General features: G+C 42.9%; 1 protein-coding gene and 1 long non-coding RNA gene across 4 annotated transcripts in view; one reads left to right on the forward strand and one right to left on the reverse strand.

The window, feature by feature from the left end:
* The window catches only part of actn2 (actinin alpha 2), a 64,079-nt gene that overhangs the window by 41,981 nt on the left and 3,387 nt on the right, over nucleotides 1-18,711 (reverse strand). The window lies entirely within an intron of this gene.
* LOC116975987 lies at nucleotides 752-18,281 on the forward strand. The gene is made up of 3 exons (XR_004412830.1): nucleotides 752-767; nucleotides 10,609-10,614; nucleotides 18,203-18,281. It is a non-coding gene; the product is annotated as an uncharacterized LOC116975987 (long non-coding RNA).

Below are 18,711 nucleotides of genomic sequence, written 5' to 3' on the forward strand. Positions count from 1 at the left end.
AGTAATCCATTCAGACGCCTAGACTGGCGAAGCAGCATTGCCAAGAACTCTCTCTCGCACCTCCTCAACATTCAAAATGGGGACCTGTGGCTAATGCAGCAGCAGATCCAGTTACAGAGTGTAGCCAACATAGAAATCCCAGTCGATATCTCAGAGACACTGGCGGATGTACGGCAGTCAGTTTCTGCCAGGGAAGATTAAGTAGAGACATCAATGAGTTTGACATTTGACAGGAAAGGATGAACTGCTGTCAGGTTTCAGCTTCAACAGGGACAGGACTGCACAATAGAAATTATATCCGATAGGTCAGAGAACTCAAGAGTAACAAAACATTTTATTTGTAAAAAAAGATGCCGAGATTTCAGAGATGTTTCCTGACCCGCTGAATTAATCCAACATTGTGTGTTCTTTTGTGTAAATCAGCATCTGCAGTTCCTTGTTTCTACATTTTATTTCCAAATCTTGTACAAAATCCAATTCCCATTATCCTGTATCTGTACACTGTGGATGGCTTGGTTGTAATCATGTATAGTCTTTCTGCTGACTAGATAGTGCACAACTAAAAAACTTTTCACTGTACCTCAGTACACATGACAATAAACTAAACTAAAAGCGGCCTGCTCAGTCTTTATAACTTATTGTTCAAAAGGGAACTGCAGATGCTGGAATATCGAAGGTACACAAAATTGCTGGGGGAACTCAGCGGGTGCAGCAGCATCTATGGAGCGAAGGAAATAGGCGACGTTTCGGGCCGAAACCCTTCTTCAGTCTGAAGAAGGGTTTCGGCCCGAAACGTCGCCTATTTCCTTCGCTCCATAGATGCTGCTGCACCCGCTGAGTTCCCCCAGCAATTTTGTGTACCTTTTATAACTTATTGTTCTTTTCTGTAAACCAGCATCTGCAGTTCCTCGTTTCTACATTTGATTTCTAAATTCAGCCTGTTCAATCTTAATCTTTTATACTTCAATTATGCTTTTAAACAGGTTAAAAGCCCTGTACCAATACTTCAAAATCAGGCAACTTTGACAAAACAACAGCTATAATACTCAAATAATTATATTATAGCTTTGATCCTTTAAGGCATTTTGACCAAAAGTTACAATTTGGAGATATTAGAAAAGCTGTTTCCAATTATTTAAAATCATAGGAAAATAAAAAGGTAGAAACTAGGAACTGAAATAAAGGCAAGAAACGAAATTAAAAATGCTTGTGGAAAGTGGGAAGAAAGAAACAGCAAAACAGAAGACAATCAGTAAAGTTCTATCTGGAATGTGAGGAGAGCATTGAAAGTGATACCAGTAAATGCAGAACAATGAAATCCTGAGGAAGGGAGTTTGAAAGAAAGAACATAGATGACTATGGGTGCTGTCTGTATGGAGTTTGTATGTTCTCCCCGTGACTGCATGGGTATCTCCCGGACGCTGCTGCTTTCTCCCACACTACAAAGGCTGCAGGTTTGTAGGTTAATTGACTTCTGTAAAAAGCCTTATGTAAGTTATTTTTCTACTCTGTTTAGTTTAGTTTAGTGATACAACACAGAAACAGGCCCGTCGGCCCACTGAGTCCATGCCAACCTATGATCGCCAGTACACTTGTTCTATCCTACGCACTAGGAACAATTTACAGAAGCCAATTAACCTACAAACCTGCACGTCTTTGGAATGTAGGAGAAGGGTGGAGCGCCCGGAGAAAGCCCATGTGGTCACAGGATGAACGTACAAAACTCCGTACAGAGAGCACCCGCAGTCAGGATCAACCCAGGTCTCTGGCGCTGTAAGGCAGCATCTCTACCGCTGCAAGCGGCACAATGCGCAGTGGCAGAGTTGTTGCCTCACAGCGCCATTTAGAAAGAGTTTACCTCTTTATTCCTACTACCAAAATGCATGACTCCACACTTTGCTACGCTCTATTCCATCTGCCACTTCTCAGCCCACTCTCCCAACCTGTCCAAGTCCTTCTACAGAGTCCCTGCTTTCTCTACACTAACTGCCCCTCCACCTACGTCATATCATCAGCAAACTTGGATATCGTGCATACCCCTACCTGCACTGACCACCTCTTTGTTAAAAACTTGCCCCACACCTTTGCCCCTCTCAACTTAAAGCTATGCCCTCTCATCTTCCACCTGGGTATAAGTTCTGAACGTCTACCCTATCTACCCCTCTCATCATTTTATATATTTCTATCAAGTCTCTCCTCACTCTCCTGCATGCCAGAAAAAAATCAATCTAAGTATTCAACCTCTTCTTACAACTAATATCCTCCAAGCCAGGCATCATTCAGGCTTAAGGTCCAAACAGGAATTATAGTTCTATGACTAGAAACCCAAGAGATCAAAGTTGAAATCTATAGAGCTTGTTTTCATGTGAAAAGTGAATTTCATGAATGTGCCAGCCAGCAGGTAGAGGTGTTGAAGATCATGAGAGGAATAGATAGAATAAATGCATGGAGCCCTTTACCCACAATAGGGGAATTAAGAACCAGAGGAAATAGGTTTAAGGTGAGGGGGAAAAGATTTTATTGGAACCTGAGGTACATTTTTTTTGTTGTTGCACAAAGGGGTGATACCACACCTGGAGTATTGTGTACAGTTTTGGTCTCCTAATCTGAGAAAAGACATTCTTGCCGTAGAGGGCGTACAGAGAAGGTTCACCAGACTGATTCCTGGGATGTCAGGACTTTCATATGAAGAAAGACTGGATAAACTCGGCTTGTACTCGCTAGAATTTAGAAGACTGAGGGGGAATCTTATAGAAACTTACAAAATTCTTAAAGGGTTGGACAGGCTAGATGCAGGAAGATTGTTCCCAATGTTGGGGAAGTCCAGAACAAGGGGTCACAGTTTAAGGATAAGGGGGAAATCTTTTAGGACCGAGATGAGAAAAACATTTTTCACACAGAGAGTGGTGAATCTCTGGAATTCTCTGCCACAGAAGGTAGTTGAGGCCAGTTCATTGGCCATATTTAAGAGGGAGTTAGATGTGGCCCTTGTGGCTAAAGGGATCAGGGGGTATGGAGAGAAGGCAGGTACAGGATACTGAGTTGGATAATCAGCCATGATCATATTGAATGGCGGTGCAGGCTCGAAGGGCCGAATGGCCTACTCCTGCACCTAATTTCTATGTTTCTATGTAACACTTAAAAACATTTATACAGGTGCATGGATAGGATAGGTTGGAGGGATATGGGACAAACACGGGCAAACAGGACTAGTGTTAAAGGGCATGTTGGTCAGCGAGGGGAGGTGGGGTCAAAGCGCCTGCTTCCACACTGTATGACTATGACATTCAAGGCTAATTATGTTTGGCACCAACTCATAAAGGAGAGATTGGAATGACCCAGAATGATTTTGTGATTAACAATGTGCTGTGGGTAGTTCAATATTTTGGGCTTGCACTATTGGGAACTGGAATGATTTTTGGGCAGAAACTTGAAAAGTTAATTCAAAACAGGATGCAACCAAAAAATACTCATCAGCAAAGCAATCTTCAAAAGCAGTAATGCTTCCTAAGAAGTTTGTTTCATTTCACCAGTTTTAAATATAAGCTATCCTCATCAAGTTTTACTTCTCTATACACACGCCTCAATGTTTCAACTATTCCAAACCTTAACATCCAACAAACACCAATTTTAGATAAAATGGTATCTGTCTCCTCCCTAGTATTGGTATGTCCAGTGGAAACCCGTGCATTTCACCAGTTTAACTGAGCAAGAAGAAAACCTATTGGTAGGGCGGCACAATGGTAGAGTTGCTGCCTTCCAGCGGCAGGTTCGATCCTGACTACGGGTGCTGTCTGTACAGGGGTTGTACGTCCTCCCCAACGACTGCGTGGGTTTTCTCTTGGAACTCCGGTTTCCTCCCCCACTCCATAGACATGCAGGTTTGTAGGTTAATTGGCTTTGATAACAATTGTAAATTGTCCCTAGTGTGTAGGTTAGTGCTAGTGTATGGGGATCGCTGGTCGGCCTGGACTCGGTGGGCCGAAGGGCCTGTTTCCGCGCTGTATCTCTAAACTGAATTCAACTCTATATTTTATTATAAACGTCAGGGTCATACAGCATGGAAACAGGACCATTAGCCCAACTTGCCCATGCCAACCAAGATGCCCCATCTAAGCTAGCTCCAGTTGCCTGCCTTTGCCCCATGTCGCTCTAATATCCTATTCATGTATCTGTCCAAGTGTATTTTATATACAGTTATAGTACCTGTCTCAACTACCTTCTCTGGCAGCTTATTCCATACATCCACCACCCTCTGAGTGAAAAATAACCCCTCAGGTTCTTACTAAGTCTAGCCCTTCCCATCTTGCAGATTTTGATCAAAGAGGATGAATTTAGACAGATCCATGGATAGGATAGGTTTAGAGGGATATGGGTTAAACAGAGGCAGGTGGGACTTGTGTAACTGGGACATGTTGGTGGGGGTGGGCAAGTTGGGCCAAAGGGCCCAATATAGTATTTTTGTACAGAAATACTGTATCCACAAGTCATCATCTACGGTGAAACATCGTTTAGTTTAATTTATTGTCACGTCTACCGAACTATAGTGAAATGCTTTCCTGTTCTGTGCTATCCAGTCAGTGGGAAGACAATTTTCAGTGTAAACTGGCACCTGCAGTTCCTTCCTACACTATGATTACAATCAGTGTACAGATATAGAATGAAGGGAATAACGTTTAGTGCAAGATAAAGTCCCATTAAAGATAGTCTGAGGGTTGCCAATGAGATAGATACAAGCTCAGGACCCCATTCTAATTGGTGATAGGTTTGTTCAGTTGCCTTATAACAGCTGGGAAGAAACTGTTCCCGAATCTGGAGGTGTGTGTTTTCACACTTCTATGCTTCTTCCCTGATGGAAGAGGGAGAGGATTAAGCTGTTAGGGCTAAAGGAATCAAGGAATATGGAGAAGGAAAAAAAAAATCAGGAACCGGGTACTGATTTTGGATGATCAGCCATAATCATATTGAATGGTGGTGCTGGCTCGAAGGGCCGAATGGCCTATCCCTGTACCTATTTCTATGTTTCTATGTCATTGATTATATTGGTGGTTTAGCCGAGGCAGCGTAAAGTGTTGATGGAGTCAATGGGAGGTTGGTTAGTGTGATGGTCTGGGCTGCTCAATTAACAGCCTATCCATCACCTTAAATATGCACAACCAGTGATAAGTTGGAGGAGTGATTAAATGATGAAAAGATTAATAGTAGAATGTGAAATAAAACTATTAAAGGGGTAACTGAAGAAATAGATTGGTTGAGAATTGATGCAAGTAGACATTATCTTCTTTGGCGTGGTCACAGGATCAAGAATGGCTCCTCCGTTACAAATGTGTGGATTCTGAGATGGCTGATGGGGCCAATATGGGGTCCACAAACTCTTCCAACATTGGTGAGGCTGCATTTTACTTTTGCGTTCAGTTTTGGACACGCTGCTATAGGATGAATGCTGTTTGGCTAGAAATGTCATGAGAATCAAATTCATGAGGATTTTGCCTAAACTCGAGAGCTAGAGGTACAGGGAGATGTTGGACAGGCTAGGACTTTATTCCGTGGAGTGCAGGAGGATGAGGGGTGATCTTATAGAGGGGTACAAAATCATAAAGGGAATAGATAAGGTGAACGCAGAGTCTTTTACCCAAAGTAGGGGATTCAAAAACCAGTGGACATTGGTTCAAGGTGAGAGGGGAAAGATTTAATAGGAACCCAAGGGGAAACTTTTTCCGTACAGAGGGCGGTGGGTATCTGGAATGAGCTGCCCGAGGAGGTAATTGTGGCAGGTACTGTAACAATATTTAAAAGACATTGGGATAGGTGCATAGATAGAAAAGGTTCAGAGGGTAGGTAAGACTAGTGTAGACAGGGCATCTTGGTCAACATGAGCAAGTTGGGCCGTAAGATTCCATTACTGATTCCATGACATGTCCCAAACTTGGGCAGGTGTGACTGGTGTAGATGGGGCATCTTGGTCGGCATGGGCAAGTTGGGCCAATGGTCCATGACTCCACGTGTCAGGGGCAGCACAGACAATCATGGAGATCAAGTGAGAGTTGACACACAAGTTCCTAGCACCCAAGATTGTATCCACCCAGCGTTCACAGGCAGACAGGCTGGCCACACCAAGACAGTCTTTGTTGGAATTGTTAAACTGGATTATTTTCCCCTCGATCTTTCCTCAGTAAATATCCTGAACCAACACACTGTTCTTGCTTCAACAAATTTATTTGTCACCCTGTGGGACTTACTCTGGTCCACGACCTGTCACTCGCTTGGAGTTCCAAGTGTTCCCCAGAGCAAGTGATTTACAATAGGCATTGTACAAGTATGTAAGCAGTAGCAAGCAGAAGCAATTTGGCACGCTTTCTTGATCCTCCAATCTTATCATCACACGGTATGTGTGTAAAGGTAAAGGTCAGGTTCCCCAAGACAAGTGACTCTCACTTTATCACCAATGATCAGGTTCCTCAAAATAAGTGACTTTAGATCCGCCATCACAGCTGCCACAGAACCCAGCATTTTTCCACTCAACGCTGTAATTTTCCACTAATTTATACCGTAAAAAACAAAGTGGTCAGAATGTGTGACCCCAAACACAGGCTGGATTACTCTGCCTGTGGAATTAAGGTCATGGACACTCAGATTCCTGGCTTCTGGATCGTTTTGGGATGCTGATCTCCGTGATATTTCAGCCTGCTGTGTAAGGGAGGTTATCCAAACTCCATGTTCAAGGTCAGAAGACTCCACATTTTTCCTTCATTTCATTCAATTTGATGGAATGAACGTACAATATTACAGTGGTTAATGTCCAGTGGCCAGATATCTGGACTATTGGATTCAGTGACTCAAACTCATATCTTGCCAATGATAGATGGGGATTTCTATTTCAGGTAAATTAAAAGAAACTATTATTTTACAAAAACAGCCAACTTCAGTGCACATGAAACTACTGTTAAAATGTTTGATTCCTTCAGGTCCTTCATGGAAACCTTGCTTCCATGACCAAGCCAATGTATGAAGGGAAGCTCTGTGAGACCGTGGGAGCGCAGAACGTCAACAACCCATTTTCTCCAGAGATGCTGCCTGACCCACTGAGTTACTCCAGCACTTTGTGCCAATGTTTGGTATAAACCAGCATCTGCAGTTCCTTTTTATTAGCTCATTTTACACTGCCTTGTCCAAAATGTCATCTATTATGTTACAAGGCATCTCATTATAAAGCACTCTGTCCCTACTTTTAAATTACAATGTACAATAATGGATACAGATTATTGCGCGACAGGACACAGCGAGTTTGACGAATGTCAAATGCAAGCTCTGACAACTGGTGGCAACTTGATCCCAACTCATAGCAACATTGGTCGACTGTCAGAATTCTGCCTGACAAACTTCAAACGTTCAGCAATGACTGTTCTCAGAGTGTTTTAGTGACTGAAATATCACAATGCCCATGTCAGAGGTAAAGTATCCAAATTCCCATTTATTATTACACATTACCACTAGGTTGCCATGTTAAATTCATCTATGAATTAATTACATTTAAAATAAATGTTTTTGATGTTTTTTTTAAATAATCTTTCCCTGCCACAATTGAACTGATACTGATCTCTTAATGTCAAGAGTCTACAATGGTACACGTACCAAAATGGAATAACAAAATTCTTACTTTTAGTTTTAGTCATACAGTGTGGAAACATATGTCCCACCGAGTCCACGTCGACCAGTGATCATCCGTACAGTTGCTATCCTACACACTAGGGACAATTTACAGAAGCCATTTAACCTACAAACCTGCATGTTTTAGGAATGTAGGAGGAAACCAGAGCACCCGGAGGAAACGCACACGGTCACAAGTAGAATGTATAAACATCAACCGTATTGTGGATCAAACCCGGGTCTCTGACAATGTAAGGCAGCAACTCTACAGCTGTGTTACTGTGCCACCCCTCGCAGCAGCATAACCGGCACTGTGGTGCAGCGGTCGAGTTGCTGCCTTACAGCAACAGAGACCCGAGTCCAAACCTGATCACGGGCGCTGTCTGTAAGGAGTTTGTACGTTCTCCCTGAGACCACGTGGGTGCTCTGGCTTCCTTCCACACTCGAGAGATGTACGGGTTACAAGTTAATCAGCTTCAGTAAAATTGTAAATTGTCCCTAATGTGTAGGATAATGTTAATGTATCCCTAGTGTGTAGGATAATGTTCATGTGTGGGGTGATCGCTGGTCGGCGCAGACTCAGTGGACTCAAGGACCTGTATCCGCGTTGTATCTCTAATAAAACAAACAATAAAAAGTTCAATAAATAAAAAAAGTACAATAAAGAGATATGTTGTGTTGGTGACAGATCCAAAGAGCTGGAGTAACTCAGCAGGTCAGGCAGCATCTCTGGAGAAAAAGCATGGGGGATGTTTCTGACCCTTCTTCAGACTTTGGTATTGGGTCTTTTAAGTAATGAGAAATGTACCACAGTTAATAGAAGATGAAAACCACTAAATACAATGGAGTCCTACTTTACTATAGTGCAAAACCCAATTGTAAGCATGCAACTTTGCCAAATGAAGTAGTCAATAGAGAGAACAGAGAAAAATGGTTCCTGGATGTTTGACGGTCTGGATGCAAGTAAATGGTGGCATCCACAAGGCATCAGTGTTGAGAGCCCCTCTTCCCACTATCAGACAAAACAAAAACCAACAAAGTAAGTGCTGCATTGTGGCGCAGTGGTAGAGTTAGTGCCTAATGCCCCTGTTCCACTTAGGAAACCTGAACGGAAACCTCTGGAGACTTTGCGCCCCACCCAAGGTTTCCGTGCGGTTCCCGGAGGTTGCAGGTGGTTGCCGGAGGTTGCAGGTAGTGGAAGCAAGTAGGAGGACTGATAAATACCTCCGGGAACCACATGGAAACCTTGGGTGGGGCGCAAAGTCTCCAGAGGTTTCCGTTCAGGTTTCCTCAGTGGGACAGGGGCATTACAGCACCAGAGACCCAGGTTGAATCCAGATAGGATAGTGTTAGTGTACAGTGTGATCGCTAGTGGGTGAGGACTTGGTGAGCAGAAGGGCCTATTTCCACGCTGCATCTCTAAAGTCTGATAAAATATTTCCAAAATCATCCACTCTTGGGCACATGCAGACAATACAGACAAGATGTGGAAATAGTCAACTTCACTCCATGAATATCTTTTGAAAGCAGAACAAGAAGCTTGCAGAATAAATGATATTTCTAAGAAATTTGCATTCGTTACAAGTCAATAAGGAGAGGACAGACATTTAATACTAAAGGTTTAAATGTTGATGTATTTTAAGGTTAAGGTACATAATTTTTCACAAAGCACAATTGATTAATCTGTTTAAACATGTGGCCTTTAAATTAAAAAAAACAGTAGTATAATGTACAAACCAAGATATAATATCAACATAAATATTGACATAATTAACCAAAAATAAAAGAATTGCACTCGAGTTGCCTTGCTTTTGGATATATGGGAAATTATTCAGTGGCTGAGAAAGAGAAAGCAAGCCTTTTACTTGAACAAAGATAAGAAAAATCTAAAAAAATTGATTAAAGCAAAAATGATATTTTTCAACAATCTACAAAGGCCGTAATTAAATGTCAAACACTGATACAGTGTGGAAACAGGCCCTTTGGCCCAATTTGCTCACTCTGGCCAACATCTCCCAGCTACACTTGTCCCATCTGTCTGCGTTTGGTCCACATCCCTCCAAACCTGTCCAATCCATGTACCTGTCGAATTGCTTCTTAAACATTGGGATAGCCCCAGCCTCAACCACCTCCTCTGGCAGCTTGTTCCATACACACACCATCCTTTGTGTGAAAAGGTCACCCCTCAGAATCCGATTAAATCGTTTCCCCTTCACCTTAAACCTACATTTCACTCCTCCTCTTCTTTATTATTTGACACCCTTTTGCCTTCCTTTCATCTCTGGCTTTTGTTACTATCTCCACCCTTCTTTTGAAGAGTACAAGATGGATTCCAAAATGTGGCGACTCATATGGACTCCATATAGTCTACCATCTTATACTCTTAAACTTAGTATGATTATGCCTAATGTATAGCAGGTACTGCATGTCATTGAACTAACGATATGCAAAGATTTCATTACATTTAGGTAAACATGACCATAAAACACCACAGAACTTTCTACCAATCACCCTCCCTCACCTGTTATGCTGCTGCAAGCAAGAAATTCATGGATCCATTGTTGGTGCATATGAAAAATAATAACTCTAGATCCATCGGGAAGCTGCAAATAATACAACTAAATGAACATTTGTGTGTAGGTGGAAGTTTTAAACCAACCCATTCAAGATTCAAGGTTCAAGAGAGTTTATTGTCATGTGTCCCTGATAGGACCACAAAATTCTTGCTTTGCTTCAGCACAACAGAACATAGTAGGCATGACTACAGAACAGATCAGTGTGTCCATATACCATTATATAAATATATACACACACATGAATAAATAAACTGATGAAGTGCAAATAAACAGATAATGGGCTATTAATGTTCAGAGTTTTGTCCGAGCCAAGTTTAATAGCCTGATGGCTGTGGGGAAGTAGCTATTCCTGAACCTGGTGCTTTTGCGAAGCACCCATTCTGAGAATTCAGTCCAGGTGCTGCAGATAAGTTAAACCTCTCCCCATAGCTCAGGCCCTAGAGTCCTAGCAACATCCTCACAAATCTTCTCTGCACCCTTTCCAACTTTTTTTTTACACAAAGAGTGGAAGGTGTATGAAACAAGCTGCCACAGGAGATAGTTGAAGCAGGTACTATCACAATGGCTAAGAGACAATTGGACAGATACATGGATAGATAGGTTTAGAGGGTTATGGACCAAGTGCAGGCAGGTGGGATGAGTGTAGATGGGGAATGTTGGTCAGTGTGAGCAAGTTGGAATGAAGGGCCTGGTTCCATGCTGTATGACTCTGACCCTAATATCCCAGGGCTAGGGAGATTGAATACAACCCATTGCATTCATCTTTGCCTTTTCAATTAGCTACCTGCACTTTGTCGCCCACCTTCTTACAGTAGGATTTAGAATGCAGAGTGGGACTGAGGATCAGACTATGACCATGACAGCTATAATATCATATCAGGAACAGCACCATCCAAGAACAACACCATCCAAGGCCACAAGAAATTGCAGAGTTGTGGACGTAGCTCAGACCATCAAGCTTCTGTACCTTCTTGCCGGACGGGAGCAATGAGAAGAAAGAATGAACGGGATGGGGCAATAAAAATATAATCATTTTTTGAAAGCAGAATGGTGTTGTAACTGGACACAGCCCAGACCATCACACAAACCATCCATTGACTCCATCTATACTTAACGCTACCTCAAAAAACATAATCAAGGACCAGTCTTATACCAGTCACTCCATCTTCTCCCTCCCCCTTCAGGCAAGAGGAACAGAAGTTTGAAAACACATTCTTCCAGATTCTGTTTAAACCAGCATCTGCCGTTCCTTCCTACACATACCTCCAGATTCAGGGACAGCTTCTTCCCAGCTGTTATCAGGCAACTGAACCGTCCTCTCATTAGCTAGAGTGTGGTCCTGACCTCATTGGAGACGGAACTATCTTTAATTCAACTTTATTGGACTTCAATGTTATATCTTTGCACAAAATGTTGTACCCTTTATCCATTTTTATGTGCACTGTTCATGATTTGATTGTATTCGTATTTAGTATTTCCTTTGATTCGATAGCATGCAAAGAAAAGCTTTTCACTTTACCTCTGTACACATTATACTAACAATAAACAAAACTAAAATGCGATGAAGGGTTCTCATGTTCATATCTTTTTTTTTTATGATTCATTAGCTTTAAAATGTTTATTGAAATTAATCATTTAATTTTACATTGGAATACTAGGTCACAGAATGAGCCTTAACGTTGCAAACTTGCTAAATTTCCAGACTCATCAACAAATGTTAACTCTTGGTGTCATAAAATATTATAAAGAGACGGCAAAGGACATGAACAGATAAATACATGTAGGACGGTGAATAAACAGTTCAGTAATTCCATGAATTAGAAGAGTATAATGTTGGTGACATGCAACATTAATGAGGCTCAGGAATGGGCAGACTGGAAAGTCCTTGGGTCTCACCTTCACTGTTACAAAGGAGAACACATTCTTCAGAGAATGAGAACACCAGAGCAAACAGTTGTGACTCCAACTCAAGATACCGACAGCTGGCATCGTGTTTCGCATTGCTTTTCAAGCTTCCCATTTAGCATTTACTGTCATCATCCATGGTTCAATCCAGCCACAGGCGTATTTAGTACAATTAAATGTGTGTGATTTAAGCAGCACCTGATAATCTACATGTTGGGTTTGGGTAGAAAGATCGGGTTAAAAGTGTCATCCTTAGATTTGAATAGATTTACCTCTAAAAAGATGCATCTGGAGACGGGTTCAATCCTGACTACGGGTGCTGTCTGTACGGAGTTTGACCTTTCTCCCCGAGACAGCTTTCTCAGGGTGCTCCAGTTTCCTCCCACACTCCAAAGACGTACAGGTTTGTAGGTTTATTGGCTTTGGTAAAGATTGTAAATTGTCCCTAGTGTGTAGGATAGTGTTAGTGTACAGAGTGATCGTTGGTGAACGTAGACTGAGAGAGCTGATGGGCCCGTTTCCTCGCCGTATACCTAACCCAAACTAATTGGTTGGTGTCGGCAAGTTTGTCGGCCAGGCCTGTTTCCACGATGTATCCCTCTATGTTTCCAATCTGATAGGCAACAGAGAGCAGGAGGTTGTGTACTTTTTTTTTAACCATTTATGCAGGGTTTCTGATGCAGCAACTTGTGATTCTCAATATCATCCCCAATGCTCCTCCTTCACCCTGAAGATCATCAAGGAAGTAGCGGCAATTGTTTAAAACAAAAACAGCCCATCTCCAAGGCCCCAAATGGAAAAAAAATTAACAAGACATATTGGAAAGTCCCTGGGGAACACATGGAATAATCAAAGGCAGGTGAGATAAAGTGTACAAATGTACTCATGCCATTAACTGCCAAGCTAAAACAACCACATATTTCACAACTGGTATAATCAAAGGGAAAAGAGAAAGCTATTTTTCATAATATAATTTCATAATCCCGGTTAATTTCGCACAGAGGTATAAAATGGCATAAGGTTAAATGTTCATTTGCTGTTACTCAGTTGACTTTGCTGGTGAAGACCTGTTGCAATCTGCATCCAATCATGCAGTACTATGTTATGGAAATAAACATGCATTTTAGTGCATGTAAAAGATAACTACATTTATCAGGCATTTGGTTAAGTACCTGGGTAGGATAGGTTTAGAGGGAATATGGGCCAAACGCAGGCAGATGGGACAAGTGTAGATGGGGCATCTTGGTCAACATGGACAAGTTGGGCCGAAGTCCTTGTGCCTGTACTGCATGACTATGGCATGTTTCTGTAACCATAGAATCACACAGCACAGAAACCGGCCTTTCAGTCCAACCTGCCCATGCTGACCATAATGCCCCATCTACACTAGGGTAAATTAAACCCTAACATGATAACCCTGCACCATTTGCCATGTACAACCATTAAACCAATGTTCTCATAAGTGCACCCTTAATCAAAGGGTTCACAGTCAGATAACGTCAAAATAGACCCTTGGCCCATGGCTATGCCAACCAACATGCTTATCTATACTAATCCACGTAACTTCATTAACTCCACATCCCGCTTTGCCCTGCTCTTTCAATCACCTGTCCAGATGCCTCTTGAAATTAAAATTACCCCCTCTTCTCCCTCACAACCCCATTTTTTTACCACCTCCCCCCCCCCGTGCCCCACCTGAACTTCCACCTATTTCTCCCCCCAACCAACTCCCCCCTCCGTTACTTTCCTCGTTCAATCCGCAACTCTTCAAACCTATTTCACACCATCTGCTTTTCTCTGGCCTTTGTTCCAACCCTCTGCCTATCAAAAACCCTCCCTTGCCTGTGTTCACCCACTACCTGTCACAATTTGTCTCGCTACACTTTCCCAATTTTCTTCTTTCCACCCGGTCTCGATCTGAAACGCCACTTGTCCATGTTCTCCAGAGATGCTACCTGACCTGCTGAGTTACACCAGCATTTGTGTCATTTTGTGTTTCAACCTCTTGTCCCTGAAAATGGAACTGCTTGCTCTTTACTAAAAGGGATTTATCCTCTGAAGCAATAATGTCAGCGTGAGAAAAAAATGACACAAAGTGCTGAAGTAACTCAGCAGGTCAGGCAGCACCTCTGGAGAACATAGACAGGGGGCGCTTCAGATCTGGTTCCTCCTTCCTCTCTTCCAAGTGCCCGACCTGAATTCATACCCATTTCTCTCTTTCCCCCTCCCCTTCCACCCATATTCCTTCCTCTGGCTACACAATTCACACCTCTTCTATCTTTATCGCACACCTTTTGTCTTTTCATCTCTAGCCTTTGCCCAACTACCTGCCTTTCAAAAACCTCCCTCTCACCTGTATCCACCTATCACTCACTAAGCTTTGTCCCGCCCCCCCCCCCCCCCCCCCCCCCCCTAACATCCCAACATCCCTGCCACCACAATCAGTTTGAAGAAGTGTCCTGATCTGAAACGTCACCTATCGATGTTTTGCAATTGGATTGATTGATTTCTGCAGAGATGCTGCCTGACCCACTGAATTACTCCGGCACTTTGTGTCCTTTTTTTTGGAAAACCAGCACCTGCAGATCTACAAAGCCAACACTAAGCTTTTTAAAATAAGGCATGACTATTGTTCCTAAAATTATCAACCAACTCTGATTATTAAAATGTCAAGGATATGTATGGAGTCAAAAGGCATTCCGCCAAACAATGCTAACAGTTATATTTCGAGGAAAACCAGCAGAACATTCTTCCACCCAGTCATGAAGTAACACAATGGTTATAGAATGCAAGCATCCAGATTACAGCGTTACAGGTGGTGACATCTGCGATCAGTATTTTAGCTTGGGTTACTTACAAAGCTTTCAGGCAGCAAGTTCTAAAATCCCGGCTGGCAGATCACATTTTTGCAATATTTTGTCCCTGCATTCCCGGGAAATACAATCAGTTCCTATTTTGGACGTGCAGAATACGTACATATCCTGCAGCTGTGATGAAATACGTCAGCTGGACTTGGGAGCATAAAGCAGACTTTCTTTTTTAAATGGGACAGTAAACATCCATTTCTCCACACACCACTTATCCACATATTAGATACTGAAAGCAGTCTCATCGGCCACCTAACTGCGCAGTGGTGTGGCGCTGGGGTGTGGCGCTAAATGTGAACACAAACTGGGAAACCTTGCATGGTAACACATTTGATCTCTCATACAATTAAAGATGCACCCTTCAGTGAAATTTAGTGATGCAGCTGGTAGTGCTGCTACGTCATAATGCCAGAGACCCAGGTTCAATCCTGATCTCGGGTACTGTCCGTGTGGAGTTTGCACATTCTCCTTGTGACCATGTGGGTATCCTCTGAGCGCCCCAGTTTCCTCTAAAGTTGCAATCTTCTTTCATTTAATGTTATTATAAACAATGTACTTTGCGAATGCCTGTTATTCATTGCTAATGACTCATTAGTTACCATGTTCCTCTCCAAATAATCAGTATCCAAACAACAACTGGAGCAAGGTCATCTAGCTCTACTGAGCAGTGCTGAGCCCGACAGGAACTTGAGATGGGCATGCATCTATGACTGCATCGGTAATTTATGTTACTTTGCAAATCCTTTCATTTCAGGCCCCTGTGCATGGTTTCCAAACTAAAGGACCTCTATAATTATCATTACAGTTGGCTTTTCCTCCCACTGTGAGGTGAATCCCTTCACCATTTGGAATCTGTTACATTTAATGTGCAGGGCACAGCCAGGCAGCAACAAATCAAGACTAACGATGAAGGGTTTGTTTGGATGACTTTAGAGATACAGCGCAGAAAGAGGCCATTCGGCCCACTGAGTCCATGTTTACCAGCAATCACCTCCATACACTAACCTACACACATATAACCATATAATAACCATATAACAATTACAGCACGGAAACAGGCCATCTCGACCCTTCTAGTCCGTGCCGAACACATAATCTCCCCTAGTCCCATATACCTGCGCTCAGACCATAACCCTCCATTCCTTTCCCATCCATATAACTATCCACACTAGAGACAATTTTCTTTACAACTTACTGAAGCTAATTAACATACAAAGCTGTACGTCTGTGGAGTGTGGGGGGAAATTGGAGCACCCGGAGAAAACCCAAGTGGTCACAGGGAGAATTTAAATATATATTTCAAAGATAGACACAAAAAGCTGGAGTAACTCAGCGGGACAGGCAGCATCTCTGAAGAGAAGGAACGGGTGATGTTTCTGGTCGAGACCCATCTTCAGACCCGAAACGAAACGTCGCCCATTCCTTCTCTCCAGAGATGCTGCCTGTCCCGCTGAGTTACTCCAGCTTTTTGTGTCTATCTTCACTATAAACCAACATCTGGAGTTCCCTCTTAAACATATATTTCAGAGCTGCCGTATGCAAAGTGGTCTTGCTGTGCGTTACATTGCACATGGAAGACTTTTCACCAGAATCCTGACATGGTGCAGAACAGACATTGGCTGTGTATGATTTTAACACAACTTTAGACTTTATAGAAACAGCATGGAAACAGGCTGATCAGCCATCGAGTCTGCGCCAACCAGCGATCACCCCGTGCACTAGCACTATTCTACACACGAGGGAAAATTTACAATTTTACCGAAACCAATTAACCTACAAATCTGTGGAGCGTGGGAGGAAGCCAAAGCAGCCGGCGAAACCCATGCAGTGACAGAGAGAATGTACAAACTCCATACAGACAGCACCCATAATCAGGATCGAGCCAGGGTCTCTGGCACTGTAAAGGGGCTGTTCCACTGCGGCGAACTAACTGGCGAGTTTAGAAGAGTTTAAGAGAGTTTGAAAAAATGTCATGTTGAAGACCTCCTTCGACCATGTTGAAGACTAGCTTTGGGAAAATTGGACACTGAATAGTGGAGAGTGAAGACGACCTCCTTCGATCCCCCTTCGACTACGTTGAAGACTATCTACGACTACCTTCGATTACCTTCGACTACCCTCAATTACCTACAAATAACATGCCGACCTACTACGACTAAACCTACGAGTAAAAAAAGTATCGATTTTTTCCATGGCGACCTTTTTTTACTCGCGGGCATTTTTCAATATGTTGAAAAATACGCCGTGACCTAGCTGAAGCCTTGAGTATGCGGGGACTACTCTCGAGCATGAAGGAGAGTTACAAAGACCTCCTACGACCTCGTGTCGACCATGCTGCAAGCATGTCGAGGGCAAACTCACCAGAAATCGCGGATTAGGTCGCCGCAGTGGGACAGCCCCTTACGGCAGCAACTCTACCATCGCGCTGCTCTATCCAGTGCTTTACACCAGAATCCAGGCATGAAGTTCAATGGGGAGCAGATATTGGGTGTATGTACATTTTTAACATGACTCTCTGTCTCAGACTGAGAGTTAAGCACACACTTATGCCCCTAATGAGATTCTGTACCCACATAATTAGAGTCCAGAACCAGGGGCCACAGTTTAAGAATAAGGAGTAAGCCATTTAGAACGGAGACTAGGAAACACTTTTTCCTCACAGAGAGCGGTGAGTCTGTGGAATTCTCTGCCTCAGAGGGCGGTGGAGGCAGGTTCCCTGGATGCTTTCAAGAGAGAGCTAGATAGGGCTCTTAAAAATAGCGGAGTCAGGGGATATGGGGAGAAGTCAGGAATGGGGTACTGATTGGGGATGATCAGCCATGATCACATTGAATGGCGGTGCTGGCTCGAAAGGCCGAATGGCCTACTCCTGCACCTATTGTCTATTGTCTATACTTTTGAAATCTGAGTTCAGCAACTTCAATGAAAATGGCCATACATTATGATATGATGCTGAACAATGTGACAAATGACAACGTACTTTCCTTTCAAAGATGCTGCTCAAATATTCCACTAGTTTATTTAAAAGGAGACAATAGAACATACTGTTCCATTCCAGACATATTGTACTATTGATCCCACCTCCCAGTGATAAATTGGAGCTGGAGTTTAAAAGGATGAGTGGGGGGGGGGACATCATTGAAACTTACCGAACAGTGAAAGGCCTGGATAGAGTGGATGCGAAGAGGATGTTTCTACTTGAAGAAGGGTTCTGACCCGAAATGTTGCCTGTTCTGTTTCTCCGGTGATGTTGCCGGACCCGCTGGGTTGCTCCAGCATTTTGTGTCTATCAAAGATGTGTAGTTTTGTACATTAATTGGCATTTTGTAAATTGCCCCGAGTGTGTGGGGAGTGATTGGAAAAAGTAGGATAACATCGAACTAGTGTGAATGGGTGATTAATGGTTGACATGGGCCCTGTTTTCATGCCATATCTCTGAACAGAACTGGTGAACTGAACTAGTGGGAGAGTCTAGGACCAGAGTAAAGCCTCAGAATAAAAGGATGTACTTTTAGAAAGGAGACGAGGAAGAATTTCTTTAGAGGGTGGTGATTAGTACAGATGTCAAGGGTACGGGGTCTGTCCACCAGTCAAAACCAAACATTCCCAGATATATTACACAAGTTGTTAATCTAACGACTACCACTTTTCCTTCTAATCCATCCCTTTCAAATAAAACATAGAACCTAGAAAAGTACTGCACCAGAACCGTCCTT

This window comes from Amblyraja radiata, chromosome 8 (genome assembly GCF_010909765.2).
Source record: "Amblyraja radiata isolate CabotCenter1 chromosome 8, sAmbRad1.1.pri, whole genome shotgun sequence".
NCBI classification, from domain to species: Eukaryota; Metazoa; Chordata; class Chondrichthyes; order Rajiformes; family Rajidae; genus Amblyraja; species Amblyraja radiata.